The sequence below is a fragment of the Phalacrocorax aristotelis genome, chromosome 6 (genome assembly GCF_949628215.1).
Source record: "Phalacrocorax aristotelis chromosome 6, bGulAri2.1, whole genome shotgun sequence".
Taxonomy (NCBI): domain Eukaryota; kingdom Metazoa; phylum Chordata; class Aves; order Suliformes; family Phalacrocoracidae; genus Phalacrocorax; species Phalacrocorax aristotelis.
Genome location: NC_134281.1, coordinates 10,618,818 through 10,640,835, shown reverse-complemented (window position 1 = coordinate 10,640,835; position 22,018 = coordinate 10,618,818).

Genomic DNA, 22,018 nt, shown 5'->3' with positions numbered 1-22,018 from the left:
CAGGGGTCTGGGACTGTTCAGTATTGCACTTGTGACTTGGGTGGTGGAGTTAAGAGTCTCCATGCAGGGCCTGGAGGTGACGCTAACCAGAGAAAGGAGGCAACACCTTGGAGATCAGCATTGGAATTCAATGTCACTGTGGAAAAACTGAGAAATGATCAGAAAGCAGTTTGATTAAAAAAAAAAATATATATGTATATGCGTACACCGCATCTAGCTTTGAGTTTTCAGTAGCAGAGGCTTATCAGGGATCAGAAAACAAATGGGTGAACAACTGTGTGTTCTTGCAGAAAAAACAAATGAGCCATCATATGCAGACTGATAACCAGAGGTGTCACATGGGAGGAGGGCAGTTGCCTTTCACTCACCCACACCAGCAGGGAAGGGCCTTGAGCAGAACGTGCAGTTTGGGGAATGCTGTGGGGAAGATGAGGAGCTGGAGGGTTCTGAAGGAGAGCTGCAGGGAGCCTCGCAGCACTGGTGGGCACACGCTATGTGGAAAGGCTGAGGGAGATGGGCTTGTTTAATTTGAGGTAATGGGAAACTGAGTGGGATGAGGTGGTAGCTTTTTAACTCAGCAAATTACTGCAGAAAGGGAGAAGGTAAGTGAGATGTTCCCAAAGCCCACCGTCACCTGGAAAAGGGGGTTTGACCATTCAAATAGATTTATTTGAGACTTATCCAGGGATGTGGTATACTGTTTCAGTAAAATCACTTGGGTGTCATATGTCAGAAGTGGCTGTGCGTCCAGCAGAGTCGATATCATTAGCCCCTAATTACAGACTATCTTATCTGAATTACTTTATGATATTCAGTGATCTGTGTTACAGGGGAGAATAGAATAAATTACAAGAATACAGCCTCAGGCTGTACAATCTCATAAATTAGTAAATATCAAACTTTGTATATATCTTTAAGCATCCACTTCTTTGGATGCTTATTTGAAATGTGTTTTCTTTATGGTTAAGTTTCCCACCTGTAAAATTTGTGTGTCTGTGTTGCGGTCTTTGGGTTTAACCCAGAAGAGTCTCCTGTTAGACATATTTGGCCACCAACCAATTTGCCAGGCAAACTACATTTTTCTCTCAAATGTAGTTAATGACCCAAACAAAATGAAATGCTTGTTAGGGCTTGATTTAAACAGTGTGGTCTAATGGCAATGTTCTCTCCTTTCTGCCCACTCTCACTAACAATTCCATTCTATTTCAACTAGCAAAAAAGAAATGAGCTTTTTAAGCAAGGCTCAGAAATGTGTCTATTGGCTGGAGGGAAGGGAGGGCACATTTAGCTGGAGGTTTTTACTTTGAAATTTCCTGACAAAAATTAATTAGAAGAATCATGTAATTACAATAAATGTATCTCATTGGTCCCCAATGGCTTGTTTCTAAACACAGAAGGATTATTTAGGCATTCATGACAGCAACAAAAAGTACCAAATAAATGTAATGGGTTCTTTTTATATACAATAAAAATGACATACAGTAGCTACATGTTTTACTAATTTGGCAACAGGATCTTAAAGAGGTGTGTGCGGTTGTGCAGTTCTTTTAATCTTTGCTGCAGATGAAAGGCTGGACTCGTATTTGCAAGGGCTAAGATGCTGACTGGTGTTCCTGCTGGTGTCCCACAAGATATTGGGGAGATGTTCCGGCACCCAGAAATGCAGCTGTCTCCACTTGCTGTGCCATTCACATTTCATGTTCCTCCCATGAAGTGGGAGATGTAAATTTTCCTGAAAGGCAGAGTAAGGCTGACAAATAGACCAAGGGGGCTGTATTGAGCAGCCACTGCCAGTAGAGAGTAAAACCTCATTGCCTGTGCTGAGACCAGCCTGAGCCTGTACAGGGAAGGTGTGGGTGCTTCTTTCACTACCTGGTGCTCTGCACTGCTGCAACAGCTCTATTCCTCTGGTATCTTTAAAGTGGCTTTTGAGCATGCTTTTGAGATGCCTTCAGTGCTGCCATGGTGCAGGTTTCTGCCTCCCTCAATTCCAGGTAATATTAAGATCCCTATTGAATCCTCCAAGGGAGGAATTGCAGATTGGGGCCTGCTGTAGGTGCTGCTGTGTATCCTTCCCCTTCCCAACAGTAGTGCAGCCATGGCAGCATTTTGAGTCACTAAGGCAGTGGTAGCATTACAGCACCCCTCTGTGAAGGCAGAGATACTTTACTGCAGGATGAAGGTGGCTTGGTTTTCGTCATGTCTGTGATGCACTCTGCTGCACGAAAATGGGTAAACCCTTTCTGGGGCATTTTTGCCCCAACACTCTGGGGCAGGAGTGGTGCACATGTGGAGTTGGGGAAGGATTGGGATTGATACACCTCCACTGCTTCTTTCTGCTTGTTACAGGGCTTGCATGTGCAGAAACCTGAGAACTGTGATGTGCATTATCCTCAAATGCCTTGAGCCCAGGTCAGTTCCCTGTCCTTCTTAAACTGGGGGGCCCAAAACTGGACACAGTACTCCAAATGTGGTCTCACCAGGGCAGAGCAGAGGGGGAGAATAAACTCCCTAGACCTGCTGGCCACACTACTTTTAATGCAGCCCAGGATACCACTGGTCTTCTTGGCCACAAGGGCACAATGCTGGCTTATGGTTAGCTTGTTGTCCATGAGCACTCCCAGGTCCTTCTCAACAGAGCCGCTTTCCAATAAGTCAACCCCCAACCTGTACTGGTGCATGGGGTTGTTTCTCCCTAGGTGCAGGACCTTAAACTTGATCTTGTTGAATTTCATGAGGTTCCCCTGGGCCCAGCTCTCCAGCCTGTCCAGGTCTCGTTGGATGGCAGCACAGCCTTCTGGTGTATCAGCCACTCCTCCCAGCTTGGTGTCATCAGTGAACTTGCTGAAGTTACGCTCTATCCCATCATCCAGGTCATTGATGTATATATTGAAAAGGGCTAGACCCAGTACAGACTGCTGGGGAACACCACTAGTGACAGGTCTCCAACCAGAATCTGCTCTGTTGATCATGACCCTCTGAGTTCTGATGTTGAGCCAGTTCTCAATCCACCTCACTCTTCTCTCATCCAACCCACACTTCCTTAGCTTGTCTATGAGGATGCCATGGGAGACAGTGTGGAATGCCTTACTGAAGTAGAGATAGACAACATCCACTACTCAGCCTTCTGTGATGGCATGACTGTCTGGGTTGATGAAGGGAATCAGTTTGGTCAAGCATGACTCCCTCTTGGTTAATCCATGTTGACTACTTCTGATAACCTTCTTGTCCTCTGCATGCCTGGTGATGACCTCCAGGATGAACTGCTCCATCACCTTTCTGCGGATGGAGGTGAGGCTGACTGGCCTATAGTTTCCCAGGTCCTCCTTCTTGCCCTTTTTAATGATTGGAGTGATATTTGCTTTCCTTCAGCCCTTGGGCACCTCTCCTGTCCTCCACGACCTTTCAAAGATGATGGAGAGTGGTTTGGCAAGAACATCCGCTAGCTTCCTCAGCACTCGTCGGTGCATCCCATCGGTGCCCATGGTTTTGTGAGGATCCAGTTTGCCACTAGAAGCTCTTTGGTCATCTATGCAGGTCTCCTGGGTCCTCTGCCTGACTTCTTCCTCCTGGAGACGCACTTATCTTGAGCTAGGAGGAAGTGGTCCTTGAATACTGTCCAGCTCTCTTGGACCTCCCTGCCCTAGCCCATGGGATTCCTCCTAGCAGGTCTTTGAAAAGGCCAAAGTTGTCCCTCTTGAAGTCCAAGGCTGTAATCCTACTTGTTGTGCTGCTTCTACCATGTGGTATCCTGAACTTGACCATCTAATGGTCACCATAGCCAAAGCTACCCCCAACTCTCACATCCTCAACCAGCCTGCCCTTGTTCGTTAGTATAAGGTCGAGCAGCACACCTTGCGTTGTTGGCTCCTCTACCACTTACATCGAAAAGTTGTCCTTGATGCTCTGTAGGAACCTTCTGGATTGTGCATGGCTTGCCATGTTGCTTTTCCAGCAAATATCAGGGTGTTTGAAGTCCCCCACGAGGACCAGGGCCTGTGATTGTGGGGCTGCTTCCAGCTGTCTGTAGAAGGTTTCATCAACTTCCTCTTCTTGATCAGGTGGCCTGTAGCAAATGCCCACAACAGTGTCACCCATATTTGGCCATCCCTTAATTTTTACCCACAAGCTCTCAACTTGTTCTCTTTCCACTCCAAGGCAGAGCTTGATGCATTCCAGTTGTTTCCTCACATAAAGAGCAACTCACCCGCACTGCCTTGCTGGTCTGTCTTTCCTGAAAAGCCTGTAGCCATCCATGACCACATTCCAGTCATGTGAGCTATCCCACCATGTCTCTGTGATTGCAATGAGATCAGGGCCCTGTGACTCACACAGACCTCTAGTTCCTCCTGTTTATTCCCCATGCTGCATGCATTAGGCATTTCAGAAAGGTACTTGAGCACACAGGTTTCCCTGGAGGGGTGCACGAGGACCCAATATAGCACACCCTTGAGGTGGTTGGTCTCCTAGTTGTCATCTTGTGAGGCAGCCAGGGCACCTTTGTCATTGCTCTGGTTGACCTGTCTTATTCGCCTGTTGTATGTGATGGCATTAGCATTGCCACTTTGGCCCCCACCCCCCGAGTCCCTCAGTTTAAAGCCCTCTTCACCAAGTTGGCCATCCTGCTGCCAAAGATCCCCTTACCCCTTCTAGACAGGTGGATTCCATCTGTCCCTAGCAGGCTATGGTTGCTGAAGAATGTCCTATTGTCATAAAAGCCAAAACCCTCACGTCAACACCAGCCACATAACTAGGAGTTGATTTGCATTATTTACCTATTTCTAGTCTCCCATTTTTCTCCAACAGGTAATATGAAGGAGAAGATATCTTGGGCACCAATATTTTTCACTTGCTTCCCCAGGGCGTTATAGTCTTCCTTAGTTCTGCCCAGGCTTTGGCTTGCAGTGTCATTTGTGCCCATGTGGAAGAGTAGCAGCAGATAGTAATCTGTGCTCTTGACAAGTTGTGGCACCCTCTCAGTGACGTCTTGGATCTTAGCTCCTGGAAGGGGACAAACCTCTTGTGACTCCCTGTCAGGTTGGCAGATAAGTATGTAACATCATTTTGGCTGGGATTCGTCAAGTAGATGGTCGAGCTAGGTGGGAAGAGTTATGATCTGGAGATGCCTTTTCCTTTCATGTTTTCTATACAAAAAGAGCCTCTATAGCAAAGCAGGCTGACTACCTGACTTTGGGATATTGGTTAGGTGATGTGAATCCCACTCTCTGTGTTTGAATCTTAAAGGTTGTGCATAAGATCCATTGGTGGAGACATATGAACACTGTAAATCTTTTTACTGCATGTACCAACCATAAAAAGAAGTGATCTTCAAATGACATCATCAACACAAAGGGCACTAGGAGAAGTTCCAACTGATGACACAATAAATCATTAAGTAGTCTAGTAATGGACATTGAGCCTAGACAGTTTTGCAAAGTGAGTTCTCATATAAAATGGTATTCTGCATTGAAATGTGAGCTCCAAACCTGCTTAGCTAGTACTACTTAAGCTGCTTTACTGAGATCATTTTGGATTTCCACAGTCGACCAATCTTCCCAAATTGCTCAGTGTCTAATGTAATCCCAGATGTATTTACCATACTTCATTGTATTTATAGAGGTGACTAGGCCATGAAGACATGGCTTATTTCCAGGGACAAGAAGTCCAGGTTCTTCAGTGCATTTTCTTCTTCTTAAAGCAATGCTATGGTGTGCTCAGAGTTTGCAGTGAACACATTTGTCTTTGCTCAGTGACGATGGTTGATCATTAGCAAAATGTATTTCGGTATTTATGGTTACAGGCGTATTGACCTTAATGCTACATACAGCAGTGATCGGATCACAGCCAGCCACCATTAGGAGAAGGTGCAAGAGTTACTATGCACAGCTTTATCTGAGCAAAGAAAATGCCTCCAAGGCACAGCAGCTGTGAAGGGCAGTATATAAGAGGAATCAGTCCTTGGTTCAAGTATGACAAACCGGCTGCTACAGACTTGTTCCTTTTCCTCTCTGCTGGTTCTTGTCCTCACTTAGCACACAGGCACTGTTAAACCACGTGTTCATCCGGTGCTTTTATGTGTAGCTGCCCTGCAATAAAGGGAATTACGCTAATCGGTATCACTGAGGATGTGGCCCATAGCCATATCTACTGGTGATGGTGCTGGAACTTGTGCTTGAGAGATACTCTGCTCCAGTACACTGCTTTGTACTGTCCAACCGTGCAGCTTTGCCACTTTACTATCAATGTATGTATATTTGTGTTGCATGTTGCTTTATTCTCAGAAGTGTATCGTTAGGTTTCATTTGCAAGACAAATGTATGATATCCTGAAGCACAGTTTGTATTTTGCCATAGGTTTAGCACAATTCCCAGCATCAAAAGGGTCTGATCTAAGCCAGGAAAAAGGAGTGTTTTTCTGTTGAGCAACATGACAGTCTTGTGACATAATGAATTACACACAGCTGTTTCTTCTCTGGCTTAGGAATTGTTTCATTATTACTCTGTCTGTGCAATTTCTTAATATTCTTGAATTTGGGCTCTGCTTACAGGCATATCAGATTATTCATATGCTAGAGTGAAATATGATGTGGAGAGGAGCACAGAATGTGCTTTATTTGTGGGTAACTGGGTATGTAATGGTGTATAAACAGTCAGGAGCTGGTACTTAGCTGCAATGCCTCTTCTGCTTTCTCATTCAGCCCAAGTCTAAGTGTACAAGAGACTTATCATTTGTAAGCCTCTTCTCCTAGCACTGCTTCTCTTCTCCATCTCACCTTCCTAAAATTCTCTTAGCTTAACAGTCTTTTAGATAGTTGACAGTGGTAATTAAATAAAACAGACTTAAAGGGGATGGCTGACATGCCTTGTGTGCAGCTCGACAGTGTTAACAAGGCTGGGCCTTTGGGCTTGGAGCTCTGATCTCCAGGGTGTTTGTGGGATATACTGTTCTCCCGTCAAATTCAGAAGAAATCAAGGACATTTAGTACAGGAAGGGGTTGGGGGGAGTGCTTCTCCTGGCTGGTACTGTGATGAAAGGGAGGATCTTGGAACGGAAATCTCAGAGGACAGGAGCACCAGTTCTTACTCCCCAAACCAGCCAGGGGCACAGGAGTTAAGGGTCTGCTTGGCAATATGGGGGACAGATTTAGGATCTTGCTCTATGCCTCAAATCTCAGTTTTTTACATGTGAAGCTGGGTTATTCATAACTAGGTTATTAGGCTTATGGAAAAAAAAAAGGCTGTGCTGAAAGACTCATTTATCTGGGGTGAAATTGGTATGTATGATGTTATGAAATACTTTGTCACAAAGTGTAAGTCTGTCTAGCAGACAGTTTTGTTAGTATATAGTATATTATTACTGATCAATTCTGACTCTCCATCCTACTAATGAAGAGCGTGAGGAGCAATGACTTTGCTCTTTAGGTGCTTGTATTGGTCAATCACATTCCCTAATTGTACGCCCAATTGTATTAAATGCCAATTCACTTGAATTTTCTAAGTGATATTTTATTAAGCTGCATGTTGCTTTACCTCAAGATTTTACTACACTTTCACCAACAGTGGTGAGAAGCTTTCTTTTGCATTTTGTTAGTGCTTCTGTCCACCTTCAGTGAAATATATCTTAATATAATAAAATACTGTGCAGTTTACTAGTGAATCCACTGTGCCTATGGGTTTCCATTTAGGTAATAGGGTGTGCCTGACTTGGCTGCTTATAGGTGGAGCACTTGAATGCTCTTGCTGTTATGAGCTCAGAGTCTAGGTTAGATTTCTCTGGAGAGCAGTGTTCTGATTTAATAGTTGGTCCATTGTTCTATCAATTACATCCAAAGAATTATTCAGGATGGTTGATGGGTTATTTGGGCTAATTCAAGACACTTTCTTGAGCATACTAGGTCAATTTTCTAATGGATCAAAGTGGGTGAGTTTTGGAAAACTGCTGGCACATACATACACACAGTCCCACACTGCATCGTGTAGATAAAGGCAATTCCAAATTCTCTTCTATTTCAATCTATTCATTTCATCTGTTTGACACTTTTGAAACTGAATGAGGCACTGGAGATTGTACTACAGGGAGTGACCTGGAACTGGTGAGTGATCTAAATATTGCCTTTAAATCTCTTCAATTCTGTGAAATTTAGATTGTGGGACAGGGAATACTGGTGAAGCAGAGAGTCCCTAGGTTGAATTTGCAACCTTTGCTGCCCTCCAGCCTGGTGATAATACCAAACAATGGAAATGCATGCAGTCACATGTCTGGATATTTACCCTAAGCCTTTCTACTTTGGGATACTTTTACTCCATCAGAGTCAGGGAAAAAGCCACAGCATAAATCCATAGTTTGCTATCAAATTAAGTTAAAGAAAAACCTCCTGTTGCATAGTTTTGGAAATTTTCCATCCCTATCCTAAATCTGTACAAGCACATCTTGCTTGAGTAAGCTCAAATGTGTAGCTGAGGCTGTGGACACCCTGACATCTAGAGATGGAGCACAGTCAGAACCCATGGAGGGACATGGGTTTCATAGGCATGTGTTCATCCATTTAAGTGCACAAGAATCTGGTGGGTGTTTTGTGCCTAAACCCTTGTAGGTGCACAGAAAGGGAGGCATCACCTGGAAGGCATTAGCTAGAGCTTGCCCTTTCCTTGTTAAGGCAGTGGTTCTGAAGCCAGTTCTCCTGGTAGTCATCATCTCTTCAGTGGCCGACTGTTATGCTTAATGTTCTGCTGATACTCAGTAGAACAGCAGACCTAGCACACTGATTTGTTTTCATCTAGTTCTATAAAAATGTACAAGGAGTACATGGTTTCTGTGAAAGATACCCGAGAGATTTTATCAGAATGCAAACTGTTGGTATAATAAAGCTTTCCTGTGGCAAACACATAACAATTGCCCTTCCTGTACAGTCAGTAGACATAACTGGATTTTGCTGCCTGAGAATGAAGTTGCTTTCCTATTTTGTATCCTGTAACAGGAAACCTGGAAGGGATAGACTCCACTTGGAACTTTATTTTCAATTAATAACAGATTAAGAGAACTAAAGGAGAAGTTTTTAATGGCACCTCAGTTAAACATAAATTCTTAATTTTTATTTTCACTCTGACTTTTGGTACTGATTTTTCTCCATTTTGGTGTTTTTGTGAATATGAATAAGCTTCTGAATTAATGCGGGTTTTTTTTAATTTTTATTTCCAGTACTGGGATTTCTTTGTCAGGTGACACAGGAGCTTATTAATGAGTGTGATATAAAGTTTGAAGTTGCTTAAGTTTGTGGCCAAAACATGCAGTCTTATGTGTCAAGCAGTTTGTGAGAATGAGTGTGGGTCTTAGCCCAGTACACTGCTCCTCTGTCCGGGTTTGGATCGTCACGCAGTCGGGAACCACTCTGACTCTGGCCATGTGCAGTGTTTTTCGACAGAACCGTTCCTCACCACTTCACATCAGAGAGAGGGTAAGCCATAAAAGGGTAACCAGTCTCTGGTTCTTTTGGTGTAAAGGGAAGATACCTGACAAAGTCTATTCCTCCTTGAGAAGTGAAGTATTAAAGGAAGCTGATAAAGTTGCTGGTGAATGCTGCCTAGTCTTTTGGTGCAACCATTGGAACAGAGGCAATACAAAGGAGGTGACATATCAGGGGCACTCATGTTTCAAGTGAAGTCTGGGGATGGAAGAGTGTCTTTTTATTTTGCATAACTAGTTTAGTTGGCAGCGTACTGTTTTTGCTCCTTTGATCTCTGCTCTGTTGACTGTATTTTCAATAACTACTTAGTATAAAAATAAAATGTGCAGGCCGCATCAAATAAACTAATTAAGGATTAGAATGAAAAAGTGTCAAAATCCGAGACCTCGCTGAGGCAGATTAGTCACTGCATACGAGACACGATCTAATAACTAATGGGTTGCTGTAGTAACGGGGGAATCAATACCCCCTGGCTGGTCAGGGAGCTGACAGTAATTTCTGCTGGGTCATAGATTCTGGAAAATGAAGTGCCACCTACTACAACACAATCTCTGTGGACTTTTTGACAACAGAGCATCCTACAAAGTTTATATCAAAGAAAATATTAATCTCCCAAGTCTGGTTGTTTATCTCTGCAGGGGTTATCTGATATTGTTACAGCCACAGACAATTAAGTTTAGACTCCTATGTGAGCTCTCAATGGGTTAGCTTTGGAAATAAGCCTTTGGTTTTGCTTATTAAGTGATGGGTTTGTAGGACATATCAGTACCAGGGTGTTGGAGTAAAGGGAAGGAAAGCTGGAAGAGTCCAGTCTGCTATCCCAAATCAGCTCCTCTTACTCAAAGATTCTTACTGAATTCAAAAGAAGTTCAGCTTGGGTGGAGGAGAGGAGGTATGCTCAGGCACTCAGAAGAAAAAAGTGGTTTGCAACTGAGGTGTAAAGCTGGGCTTGCTGTAGGTTCTGTGTGTTTGTGCTTCAGTACCCAAATTCCACGGGGATGACCATCCTTCTTTGTCTTCTCTGTATTGATTGCAAGCTTTCTGGGATGGGGACACTCTTAGGTGTGTGAGCTGCACGTAGAACAATGTCAGCTGTGTACCTTGATGGCAAAAAGGGACTTAACTCTATGCTGGGACAGGCAGCACAGCCTGTGACTGGGAGCTAAAACTATCCAGTGCAGAAACTTGAGAAGGAAACCAGCAAGTGAAGGGGACTCTGGCAGGTGTTTCCCACCTGCAGGCAGGGAGAGGAGAGCCCTGTAAAGCACAAGGAGTTAATGTTAGTCAAAGGCTACAGAGGGATAATAAGGACTTTTTCCAAACATCTAGGGGAATGGTAGAGCTTTAGAGAAAGTAGGCCACTCACTAATGAGGGGAGTGGTGGTGTTAATTATATCTTGAAATTGCCTGAGATACTGAGCTCCTGAAATTCATCTTCAGCAGAAAACCATCAGGAAAATAAGTTCGGGCAATTAGGAGTTGGGGGGGTGGGGGGGAGAAACAGTGTAAAAATAGAATGGATAATTAAGAGCAGATAAGGAAACATCTAAGAACTGGCAAGAAGTGCAAAGAGAGCCTCTTGCCTTTGCGGAGCTCCACTACACTGATCTCACAGGCACAGGACTAGGAGTGCTTGCTGGCAGACTATGTGGAGAACAAGTCCCCAGCCCTGCTGTTGTGTGTGCTGGTGGCTCAGCTGTGTGAGGGCTGCTGGGTGGCAAGGGCATGTCTTGTCCCTTGTACGCTGATGGCAGTGCTGCTGATACCGCTGTGCTGCAAATCCCTGCAAGGTCCATGAGAAGTTGGTTAGGGAAGGCCCCATGCGGGTGCAAGAAGGGGATTGACACAGAGCCACTTGCACTGTGTGGTTACAGACCTGTGTGAGTGGCAACCTGCTACATGGTTGGCAGGTAGCAAATGTAGCTTTGAATCTTTTAGGTGGGCTGTACTGTGGAAAGACGCGGCTGTGTTCTGCTCTCTCCAGAGTCCTGCTGTGATATCAGTTGTGAGAGCATGTGTGTGTCCTGCTTAGCACAAGGAGTGACCAAGGAGCTCCTTCCCCTTCAGCTGCTCCCCCATTTTATGGTTTGGTGGGTTGACCTTCGTTGGATGCCAGGTGCGACAAAAAATATTTAAGAATTATCATTAAAATCCACATACATCACACAATCCTCACAAACTTCATTTACATCAACAAAAAGGATTCCCCCCACCAAAATCAAAATAACATCATCACAACACCAGCTGAAAGTGGACCATTTACACACAATCCACCCTTTGTCCCTTCACCACAATTCCAAAAACAGAATTTCCCTACAATAATACTACTTTTCACTCTCTAGCTGTGTTGAGTCCATGTTTTGCCTTTTACCTCTCCCAATTACTAGCCTTATCCTGAATTCCTTGTGGCCCACCTTGGGTGCCAAAAAGGACTGTGGTTGGTAACCCTGGCTGAATGCCAGGCACCCACCAAAGCTGGTCTATCACTCCTGTCCTCAATTAGACAGGGGAGAGGAAAATATAATGAAAAGCTCAGGGGTCGAGATAAGGTCAGGGAGAGATCACTCACCAATTACTGTCACAGGCAAAACAGACTCAACTTGAGGAAATTAGTTTAATTCATTACCAATCAAATCAGAGTAAGGTAATGCGAAAATAAAAACCAAATCTTAAAGCACCTTCTACCCACCCCTCCCTTCTTCCTGGGCTCACCTTCACTCCCAGTTTCTCTACGTCCTCCCCAGTGGTGCAGGGGGATGGGGAATGGGGGTTGTGGTCAGTTCATCACACCTGGTCTCTGCCACTCCTTCCTCAGGGGGAGGAGTCCTCACACTCCTCCCCTGCTCCAGTGTGGGATCCCTCCAACAGATGACAGTCCTCCATGACCTTCTCCAACATGGGCCCTTCCCACAGGGTGCAATCTTTCAAGAACAGACTGCTCCAGCGTGGGTCCCCCGTGGGGTCACAAGCCCTGCCAGCAAACCTGCTCCAGCATGAGTTCTCTCCATGGGGCCACAGGTTCTGCCAGGAGCCTGCTCCAGCATGGGCTTCCCACGGGGTCGCAGTCTCCTTTGGGCACATCCACCTGCTCTGGTGTGGGGTCCTCCGCGGGCTGCAGGTGGATATCTGCTCCACTGCTAACCTCCATGGGCTGCAGGGGGACAGCCTGCCTCACCATGGTCTTCACCACAGGCTGCAGGGGAGTCTTTGCTCCGGCACCTGGAGCATCTCCTCCCCCTCCTTCTTCACTGACCTTGGTGTCTGCAGGGTTGTTCCTCTCACATATTCTCACTCCTCTCTCCAGCTGCAGTTGTGCAGGTTTTTTTTTGTTCCCCTTAAATACATTATCCCAGAGGCGCTGCCACTGTTGCTGATGGGCTCAGCCTTGGCCAGTGGCGGGTCCATCTTGGCACCAGCTGGCATTGGCTCTATCGGACATGGGGGAAGCTTCTAGCAGCTTCTCACAGAAGCCACCCCTGTAAGCCCCCCGCTACCAGAACCTTGCCATGCAAACCCAATATATATGGGACTGGTGTATGGTGGGACAAAACCCAGAGCTAACTCTGATATCCAGTGACAGCTCTGCAGCTACTGCTGGCGTTTGTGCTGGTCGGTACATAATGTTGGTGAATAATAATACCTGACCTAGTAGAACAAGAACTCTTTTATCAAGCACATTTAAAGAAAAATGACAGTCTGTGTAGCATGTAATGGAACAGATGATAAATCACAAAATGGGGAAAAACAATTGTGTTACTCCTGCTGGTATGAGTTCCTGTTCAGAAGGTCCATATGTTACATTTTTTGATGACATAAATTTAATGAAATTTTCTGGAAATGCTGACCAGAAGTCAATATACAACTCAGTCCCAAGAAGTTTCCTAATATCTTTGTTTGTTTTAGGTAATAGATCTGTTGATGTGTATCTCTCCTATTAAGTACTGTGATAGGATGCTATAATGAAATTACAATATGGAATGGTAGCTCAACTAAAGTGGCGTTATCAGAAATGTCACCCCCTAACAAATGAACAGTTACAATGTTTGCCCTCCAGTTACAAGACCTTGTTCCTTTTGTCTTTTACTATATCTTATAATAACAAAGCCTGTGATGTAAATGTCTGCAGGGTGAGTTTCTAGTAGCTAAGTGTGAAACATGTTTCAGTGGGGATATGGGGGGGAGAACAGACTTTTTTTCTTAATTCGAGACAAAGGATTTTTGGCCTTGGGCATTCCAGCTGCTGCTACTGTCGATATAGGGGAGATCGGACTGATTTTCTATTTACTTATTTTTTATCTTTTTAAATAAAAGATACCCAAGTATTTGGTTATGTAATCCACAATATTTAAAACAGACAAACAAAACAATAAAAAAAATCCCCCACAGAAAAAAGTAGTAATTATTTCCTCTGGAGTTTGATTTAGGTTGAAGAGGTTGTAGATCCTGAATGGGTGAGGTGCAGTTTGTATTTACAACTTCAAAGCCTGGGCAACAAGTGAGGAAATAGAATGAGATTTTTAATTTTTTCCTTTTTTTTTAAGCTGAAACTAGAAATTCACGATTCTCACTCTAAAGCCAGTGCAAACGTTGAGTCCTGTGGCTTTTCTTCAACAGGTCATATGAAGAATTGCAAATTTCAAAAGAAATTTAGAAAAAATCCAACCCTCAAAGCAATGACTAAGCCCAGACCTGCACATGTTGGAGCAGGTTGAGAGGGACCCCTGTCTCTGGCTCAGGCTGGGGAGGCGGATTTCTGAAGTTGCCCCCAAACACCTGCCAGTAAGAACAGGACATGCAGTGTCTCACTGGAAAGCCTGTCTGGCTCTCAGCTCTCCTGCCTTTGTTGGGCTGCTCCATGCAGGTGGGAGAAGATCTTGATGGGAACAACTTCTCCCTGTCCCTTGCCAATGACAGTGGTCCCCAAAGTGGTCAGTAAAGAGTAATCAGCTGGCCATAGGGGTGGGTGTCCAGGACTTTGGGCAGCTCAGGGTTGCCTCCAGGCAGGCTGCAGTGCACACTGGACATGAGAGGGGATGAAAACTGGATATCCAGGAGCAGACGGGAAAAAGACATGATGGATTTGGTCAGCATGATGAGCCATGGGTTGGCACGTACAGTTGCGCAAGCCAACTCTGTGACAAGGGTCTGGATGTGGTCTTTTGTGCCAGAGGGTTTTTGTTTTACCAAGCCAGTATGTTCCTGGTTAATATCTCTGCCATCACCCTTCCTGGGAACCAAAGAACAGACTACCTGTGCTTCTCAGGAACAGTACCTGTCTTCATTTCAACAAAGGAGTCAGAGCCAGTCTTCAGTTAGATATAACTAAGCGTTGGTTTTTATTTTTAAGATGCAACAGAGGAAACTTAGTGTAGAAGCTTAATCTATAACAGTGACACTTCACTTATCCAAGCAACTGGGAAGTGCTTAAATACTGAATCCTGTGGCTTAATTATTTACCTGTGGCTTAATTGGGTGTAATTTTACTGAAGAGTCTGTTTATTTTCCTATGGAGAGGCTCTAAGATGCCTCTAAATGAAAATGTTACTGGTCCCTACCTGTGCCCCATGACACCAGTAGCACAGAGCTCATTTAAACCTGCAGAAACCTGGAAAAAACATGTTTCCTCTGGTGCAATCAGCCTGTGGTTTCCTACTGCTCTGCAGCTGGGAATGTGTGTGGAGGGTGAGAACGATCCTTCTGTATTTCTGCATGTGCTGTGCTGCTCGCATCTGGCCCAGGAGCACTCAGCAGAACAGGGCGACTCATGAGCTATTGCCGATGCTGCTCTGGGAGCAGAGAGTGTCCCCAGAGGGGAAAGAAAATATTGTAACCCCCTGGAGCTGTCTATGGGGTGACCCCACAGTGGCACCCTTCAGCTGCACCCAAAGGGCTTAGGAGCAAAGTCTAGCTGGGCTTAGGGAGGCTTGTGTTCTTCTGCTGTTTATTGGGACTTCAATTGGTTTATTCTCTGCAAATTCGATGTTGTTCCCAGAGCTGGGAAATTTCAGTTATACAGGATTAGATATTCAAAGTTATGCTCATATCAGCGTGTCTGTTGGTATTTGCTGTTTATATTCCAGGCACAAAGCCGTGGTGAACAGAGACAGACCAGGGGCCGTGCCCTGGCCAGTCATCTTTATTTAGATGACCCTTTCAACTTCAATGTGTTATTCTTTCATGCCTAAGAATAGTTTTCCTGCATGAAAGGCTAGACAATTGAATACTGGGGCTTTCCATTTACATTCCCTGGTTAGAGGCTGAACTGGTGCTTGTATCCAAATATGTGGAAAAGCTCTTCCTACTGTTCTGCCAGTGTAAAGTGCTATGAAGAGATTTTTATCTTGAATATCCATTTAATTCAAACCAAATGTCCTCAGATACATTCTGGCTAGGCTTTCAATTCAGACAGCTTTGATTTTTCTTCTCCTTGTTCTTCCCCTTTCCCGGCATAGAGGCTTGAACCAGGAACCTCCTTTTTAAGCTCTAGGCAATTTCCTTATAGTACTTGGATCTCCAGGCTTCATTGGACTTCTACAACAACAGAAGCCTTATATCACTGGTTTTTCACCCCAAAACGCTTAGTTTCTCTTAACAATCTTACAAAAGAGCAGTGTATTACTACTTGGTGATCCCAATGATAAATGAAGCACATTATATGTGAAGTAAAGGCTCTATTTATCCTTGCTTTTTTTTTCCTAAAGTCGCAGCAGGTTTAATGTGAATCGCTTTTGATGACCTTCATAACAAATCAAGAATAAACCTCAGTGCATTCTCACTGAGATGGACAGAGTTGTGGACATTTTTTATTGAAATTACAATAATAGCAAAGAGCTGTATTAGTAGTATTTGATAACGCAAAAAAATTAATGTTCACTGAAAGCCAGGTGCCAGCACTATTTGATTGTTTACCAACATAGTCATAAAGAAACAGAGTTATTAAAGGGTCTGAAATCACTCAGTAATTCAGCTGCTGACGTTGATGGATGGAACTTGGCTGTTCCTCTTTGCTAAAGCTGCTGACTGGATGAATGTTTTATTCATGAAGCACAGGGCACGAAGGGATGCCAAAGGTTTAAGAATATTTTAAGAAACTCTTTGAGATGTCAAGCAAGTTATCAGGTGTTGTTAAGCAAAGGAGCTGAAGTACTACATTTAAACATAACTGAGCTCTCAACATACACAACAACAACACATCAAAAGCCAGGATGCAATTCTTGTCTCAAGCACTATATGGAATGATGAGTTGGGAATACAAGTCCTTTTATTTTCTGCACCTTTGTACCTTCAGTCATCTCACAGCCTTGTCTTTTTGAGTATTGTTATACCAAAGGGAATTTTCACACATCACACTGTGAATTTAGGCTTGGAAACAAATAAATATTTAGATACAGAACCCTGCAAGGTCACATACTCAGATCAAAGACAAGATAAATGATATGATGACAATGTTCATGAAAATTGCAGCCAGGAATGAGCAATTTGGATCAGGGCAAGTAGGTACTGCCTGACCTCTCAGCGGGAGAAGTTGTTCAAAATGGTAATTATTGGAAGAGGCTATTATCAAAATACAGTATAATGAGGAATTTTCCTCTGTTCTTCTCACCCTGCCCCTGCCTCCTCTTTGTCCAAGGTCAATGTCTGCCAGCAGCAAGCCTATAGCTTCTTACCTCTTTGGTGGGGCAGTGCTGCTTTGCAGCAATGAAAGGCTTGGCTGTAATTTAAGTGATTCTTTCAAATGCCTTTTTCCTGTTCTATGAGAATTCAGCTCCAGATCCTTTGTTGATTTTTTTTTTTTAATAGAAAGATGTATTTTGTATAAAGAATTTTTATGAAGAGATCCTTAGCCCCACAAGCTCCTGCATGGAAAAGTGCTTGAATATTTCATAATCTATATTAATACCTTCTTTTAAGTTTCTGCAGTCTCGTAAGAGCAGAACAAATGAGCTCTTGATAGAACTGAACTGTCAATCCGAACATAGTGACATTAGAAAATAGCTCTGTTTCCAAGTCTAGCTGCGTGAAATGTCCCTTCTTGCCAAGGGAGCAGCAAAGTATAGCTTAAATGTGCCTTATTATGATATCTCAAGGGTATAAAAATTGGGAACGGTATTAAAAATGAGTAATTAAAATTGAAGACTGATAGATAATGGCCAATAAAAAGCAAGTAACTACTGCGCTTACACTGCCCTTTTGATTTGCAGAGACTCAGGGCTAAAGACCAAAAGCATATTTCGCATGGGCCCCAATTAAAATTCAAATTCAATAGACTGACAGTGAAAACTACTGTCAAAAAAGCTGTCAAGTTGAACCAAAAGAAGTCACTATATTACCTCTTTTTCTGTCAAAGGCATTGATTATTTTCAATAGAGGAGCCCTCTGACAGTTGCTGAAACTGAAGAATCCCATGTTGAAACGATTTGGTTGACACACGTCACTATTTCCTAAACAGATAAGTCAAATATGTTATTTTTGACTCTTTCTTGTAGGAGAAAGTGTGTTTATGCAGTGTTTATGTAGTATTTTATGAAAGATAAATAATGCAGAACGAAAGGAACATCCATTAGCACTTCACTTTCCTAGCTTATTTGTATTGGTGGTTTTTTGATAGCATCTTCTTAAAATGTTGTTCTTTGCATAAAATCATGTGTCCCTTTTGGTGGCTGTGATGCATTGCAGGGATTTGCTGAGATACCCTGAAGTAATTCAGATAATCAGTGAACCATATTGGTGCTATTCTTGATAGCAGCTGACAGTTCACTGTTGACTACGCTAAACTTCTGTTTTCTACCAGCCACCCGTCCATAGCAGTGATACAGAGATTAATATTCTGCAAAATGCCCCTTTATATTGCAGATAGACAAACTGAGAAAGGCAAAATAAGGACTGCATCTTGGACTTGCTGCCAGTTTTTGGAGTGAAGCTGGAGCTGAGCCTCTGCCTGAAATCTTTGTGTAACTCAGTTTTCACGTGGTGGATGTGGGCACCCCAGCTTTTGTAGGTGTTGGCTTTGCAGTCCTGCAAGGCATCTTTAGCAGAAGGGAAAGTCTAGCTGTATTCCAGGTCAACTCTGTCATGTGTGGAAGTAGGTGCCTCATTCCAGCTGGAACTGTACAAAACAGAGGATGCTTCCAATATGCTCCATTGGGACAAGGATGTTGAGTAGCAGATCCATTGTGAATTACTAACACTATTAAGAAGGTGAGAACAGGCTCAAGCAGCAGCAAAGGCAGACTAATACCCTTGTACAGAGTCTTTATTATTCATTAGCACATACTGTGCTTCCTCCTAAATATAATTCAGGCTACACTTGTATCACATTAAGATAACACTAAATCTTTCTGTAATTTGAAAGAAATACTGCTCCCAGCTGTTGTTACAGAAGTGAACTAAACAAAATCCAAAGAGGTGCTAAAGGAACAACCATAAAACTCCAACTGCATTTGGCACAGATCTCCTTTGGTGCTGTTTATGACAGAAGTGGTTGTAAGCAGACCTCTCTGCTTGTGAACATGATGGCTTTGTGGTCATGGCATCTCACACCTTGGGAGCTGCTCTGCTAAAATGAAACAAGCTCCCAGATCCCTCACGTAGTCAAGCACTTTGCTGCTTTTGGGGGAATTGGGTACCTTGATGACAATGAATTGGGCTGTCAAGATCCTGGTGCAGGCTGTTGTGAGGGACCCAACAGTCCTTTCTTTTGCCCTGAAATGAGGCACTGCTGTGCAGAGCACTGCACTAACACTGCTGGTGTGCTCCCGCTCCAGGAAGTGTTTGTTGACTATTACTGAAAATGAGGTTCACAGGGACTAAGAGCCAGTTCTTCAAAGACATCTGGTGCCTAATTCTGTCTCACCATAACAGAAGTGAGGCCCTAAACTCCTGTGATGGCCTGGCCTATGCAGCATGGCTCTGTTTACACCAAATCAACCTGAACGAAGTCCAGCATTTAAACATCGTCTCTGTTACAAGCTTCTCCTGAGGCTGTAAGCTCTTTGGAGAGAAGTCATTTTGGTTTGTGTTTGTACAGCATTTAGCAGATAGGGTCCTTGCTCATGTGGCTGCTCAGGAACTACCAAGGTGAGTTGATATTAATAATAATACTAAAAATAAACATGTGTAAATAGGGATAGCGACAGGCTCAGAAGTTCTGACAGCTCTGGAAGGCTTTGATCTTGCATCAGTAGAGATCAGGATGTGCAGCCTCCCCAGATGACAGGCTTGGATGGAGAAAAGAAAAAAGAGCTATAAACATAGCCTGTAAAGTATGCCTCTATCGTCCTCCTCGGGCTCCCTCCCCCATTACCTCTGATGATTTACTAAGAGAGCGTGTCTAAGTACTAGCAAAAAAGCAACTCAGAAATTAACCCCAGCAAACTTACAGTCTCACACCTGACCCCAGAAGTGTGTAGCGTTGGTCATCCAAGTAGTAATGGCTCAGCATAAAGCAGAGGAGAAATGTGCCATTAAAAGAGAAGCATGGAGTGAGCTGCTGAGTGGTGACAGCCGTTAAAAGATACAAACCAACGCGTGGTTCTGACAGCATATTATATTCAGAAGATAAAGGGAGGCAGAGAGAAGAGGAAAAAGCAAAACAAATGGGGTTGCTCTGTACATATGGCCAAAAGGGAATTGCAGCATAAATGCCACCAGCCAGAAATTACGGTATGTGGATGGTCTGCCTGTCAGGGAAAGAAGCACCAGCCCTTCGGGGCTGGCGCTAGCCAAAAGCCTCATGGCGAGTGGGAAGATGCTGCAGGAGATCCGGGGGAGTGTCTGTCCAGCAGCAGGACAGCAGGTGCTGCTGATTGTTGATGTTAATGAACTGAAGACAAGGAAGGAGTGTGATTTAGGGGGAAGTGGCAGGCTGTGATTTTTGTCTAACTGCAGATTTTGTTTCTGAGCAAATCAGATTTATGATTCTCTCGGACAATTTTGCTAATAAGCCAATGACTCAGAGCCCACAGCAGATGGGATTCTTTAGAGGTAGAAACTATGGTTTTTGCCCTAAAAAGAAAGTAGCCATTTTTCTTTTCTAGAAAGCTGATCTCTGGAAAATGTGATGATTTTTTCCTTTTTTCACGTAACACCAAGCTATGCTTCTGGACTCTTATCTAATATGCAGTTCTCATTAGAAATAAGTAACTTGTGACAACTTAGTATGTCTTATGCTGGGAGAATTTTTTTTTTTAAATCAACTCCTGTAATTAATAACATCCCAGAAGCCATTCCCAACAGCCACAGTACTAAGTGGTGGTTTGGGGTGAACTCTTCAGCTATCTGAAGGGCAAAATGCCTCTTGTCCATGGCTGCAGGAGACTGCTGCCAAGAACTTGGGAATATTTCTCTAGTAGGAATGTATCTATCTAAATCCTTGGAAAGGGACTTCTATCTAGATGTGAAAGTACTGAAGATTCCCTTCATCTCGCTTCTTCATCCTGTGGATGTTCAGAAACTTGATTCCTACTAATGTAATTCAACCCTTTTTCTTTTTTTTTTTTTTTTTTTTTTGAGGGAAAAGCATCCACTCTATAGGAAGTCTCTGAAGGATGGCAGTAGGCATGAATATAGCATTATAAAAAGACATTCTGCATTCAGAAACTGCATGTGGTCTGAATTTCACTGAGAGGGGCTATTTCTCTTCACAAGCTATAGAACTGTGTGGTACATAGTGTGATGAAGCCTTTCCTGACATTGTTTTGTTTAAAAACCCTTTGAAGTCTGTCGTGTTCACCTTTCTTGAAAATTGTGTTACAGCAGGTAGAGGAGGTGGATTTGTTTGGCTTGGTGCTGTTTGTGTGAACATACCCTGGGAAGTGACAGAGGCTGCTTGCCTCCTTCCCTCTTTGTAGGCTTGTGGTGCAGGTGCAGAAAGATGAGATTTGAGTTTTGAAAATCCTTTATAAATGAATTAGGCTTTTATTTATGTTTATAATATGTGCATTCTTTAAAAATCTTATCTCTCTGGAGAGCTTCAGTAATTACATATACGGTCATTTGTATGGTAGACACCCCTTGAGCATGTACTCAGTATGTTATGATAATCTGGAAAAGTAAGTACCAAATTGGTGAAATTTGATGCTTCAGAATTTAATCACATCTAAACATTATTAAAAGTTTCCTTCAAATTTACCAAAGCTACATTAATCAAGATACTTATAGAAAGATGCAATATGGGTAATAGGAATTTACTATGCATTGGATGGAACTGTAGATCTTATAATGGGGTAAGCCTCAAAACAGAAAAAGATCCCGAAGAGTTCAATGTAAAACATCTTCTCAAGTCTGAGTGGTGATCAGGAAAGCAAAAATAGGAAATGGCATGACATTAATTTGCTGAATAGAGGACAACACTGAAAATACGACAGTGTTTTTTCTAGAGATGGTGATGTAGCCTCACCTTGAGAGGCATTTTGGTTTGGTTACCCTAATTAAAAAATTATAGAGCAGGAAATAGAAGAGGTTCACTGAAGGGCAACAAACCTAATAAGAGGCATGGAAAATACTTTAGGGGGAAGATTTGCATGCAAGCAGAGACTGCAAAGGTTAGGTCTGTTT